General features: G+C 45.3%; 1 protein-coding gene across 2 annotated transcripts in view; it reads right to left on the bottom strand.

The window, feature by feature from the left end:
- The window catches only part of Vang (Strabismus domain-containing protein Vang), a 225720-nt gene that overhangs the window by 119619 nt on the left and 103601 nt on the right, over positions 1-2500 (bottom strand). The window contains exon 1 of one of the 2 annotated variants that reach the window (XM_086531684.1): positions 1-90. This exon is cut by the window's left edge and continues 226 nt beyond it. The exons of the other annotated variant lie outside the window; for it this stretch is intronic. The gene's annotated coding sequence lies outside the window, so the exon portion shown is untranslated. Of the gene's footprint in view, positions 91-2500 lie in introns of those variants that run through there. 2 annotated transcript variants of the gene reach the window in all.

Raw genomic sequence — 2500 nt, 5'->3', positions numbered from 1 at the left:
TTTTTAATTCACCACAGAGACAGGTCGCCGCGGAGGAACACACACGTCTTCTCACTACACAGTCCACCCTCAATCTGAAGACGTTCCAACAATGCTGCCGGGACGACCCACTCGGGCCGCGGGTAGAGCGCAGGCTCCTAAAATGTCGTGTTTCAACTTCATGTTTTATTTTATTTACACTCCCAATTTCTTTTTTATTATTGATATTTATTCTTATTTAGTTTAATCGGTTCTGGGAAGTATACTTAAAACACACATAACACATACGTAGTACTCCATGGTGTGATTTACAGGTTGTAAATAAACACGTTGGGCAAAGTGAATCAATGATCCCTGCATATATTATCGCCATGTACAAAGCTCCATCATTGTCGCTCGTACTAAAGCATGTCACAGTTAAATGGAGGAACACTGTCAGCAGGCGCTCAGTCAGTGAAGCTTGGGATATGTTGCTTATTACAATCGCGGCTTTTGTTTTTCATTGTTAGTATTATCTATTGATTATTGTTATATGTACATGCTTATATATTTCTGAATGATCTTTTCATATATATATCTGTGATTTACAAAGGATCAAGACCGAACAGCATACCCGCGTTTTAAAATGAATGACGTTCTAACTACCATTTTAGGTAATGCATTTAATCTCGCCCATCCGATCGCACCAACCTACCCCAAAGTCCCCGTATCACTGAAACCCCATCCCCCATCGCAGTCTCGGATTCACCCATAAAACACCAAAAGATCAGTCAGATGCGGGGAATGGACACAGGAAATCACCCTCCTCACCCTCCCACCCTTAAAAAAAGAAAGAAATAGACGTTCAAATTTCAGTGGCCATGAAAAGAGGTAGCAAGCGGCACCTGGGCGGCGGGGTGAGCAGATGAGGCGAGGACACAGACATCACCTTTTTTTATTTTTATGGCATCGATTTCACATTTCCAGCCGATTCGGAAATCTTCCTCGGCAAAGGGTCATCGTGGGACGTAAGATTCTTCGCGTAAGAAAGGAGGGAGGGTGTAGAGATCACTTGCTGGTCGGAGACTCGCCGTAAAAGAGCAGTGGCAAATTCGAGTAGCCGGCAACCGAAGCTCCAGCGGCAATTTCTTCCCACGACCGACACTGCCGGAGCGGAAAACCTGCTGCCGTTGGAAGTTCAATTCCATCGCTTCTCAAGAGCTCCATTGGTTCAAACTTCCTCTTTGATCACTAGAATGCCTAGTTAACGACTCTTCCAAAAAAGGAAAGTAGGTTGACGATAAGATGAATAACAGAGTGCGTTTGCAGTTGGAAAATACAGTTCAACCTCGGGTTGGGACGGTTACCGGAGTGTACGATGATCTCCCAGAGTACACCGCCGTGGCCTGGGGCGGTGTGAAGGCCCGAGGACCACATACAATGGTCGCTCCTGCTCCCTCATTTGGACGAGCTGAAACTGCAATTGTTTATGTAATTGGTTAACCCCACCCGTCCTCACAGCTGGTCGAGGAGACACTTTTGAACAAGGTTAAACATCGAGCGGAAAAAAGGCAAGATGCAAGGAGCGAGATCGGGTACCTGAGGCTTCTGCGGGTATCTCGACGGCCGCATCTGATCGGAATGTAATTATATAGTCCCTCTGCACGATTTTCTACCCTCGCAAGCCTCACCACGTCCTGATAGCGAAGGACGGCGGCAGGAGGAGTTGGCGCGGTGGAAGAAAATATTTGGCTGTCGACGCACCGTTTGCGAGTCATGCAAATACGATGACATGGCGGGGGTGCTTCGTCTCTGTAAGTGTTTCCGTAAAAGGACATACACCGTACTATCGTAATGGATATTATTCTTCCTCCGTTCCCTACACTGGAAAACAAATAATCGGCGCTAAATTAGAGAGAAGAAAAGAAAAAGCAACTATCCACGGGTCGCATCTGCTGTCTAGTCTAACCACATGCATTTGCTCCTCACTTTTACAGAGACTGTGGACCCCGGCCCTCACCCCGTCCATCTCCCCTCCCCTCTCCCCCTTCCTACGTAATAGTGAAGAGTTAAAAGGTCAAAGGGGAGAAAACAGAGTACACATGGGGAGAAGAGAAGGAAAAAAAGAAGGGGAAATGGGGAGGATACGGCACTTTGGGATGATAACAGGTAGGCCAAGGGTTAGTTAAGGGGGGAGGAGGAGGAGGTGGTGATCTTCCAAATAGAACAAATTTAGTGATTTTAGATTTGCAGTTTGATTTCATTATGGGAGACGACCTTGACTGCTACGAGGTTATTGATGCGTCGTTAATGACCGGTTTGTTATCGATTTATTGTTGTGTTCAATAATAACTTTTGTGATAGAAGGCGTGCTGGTGCTTCCATAATGACTGTAATATTGATAAAACTGCTTTTGTTGCAGGAATTATTTTCGTGTTACACATTTATTTATGCTTCCATAATTCATGTAATCGAAAACTGCATCTAAATCAATCAAGGGTCGAAGGCATTATGTCAGATCGAAAAGAGGGGGGAAAAAATC

The sequence above is a fragment of the Penaeus japonicus genome, unplaced genomic scaffold (assembly GCF_977035675.1).
Source record: "Penaeus japonicus unplaced genomic scaffold, GWHDUDI00000001_assembly GWHDUDI00000036, whole genome shotgun sequence".
NCBI classification, from domain to species: Eukaryota; Metazoa; Arthropoda; class Malacostraca; order Decapoda; family Penaeidae; genus Penaeus; species Penaeus japonicus.
The sequence above is the reverse complement of the archived record's forward strand: the minus strand, read 5'-3'. Positions and strand labels throughout refer to the sequence as shown.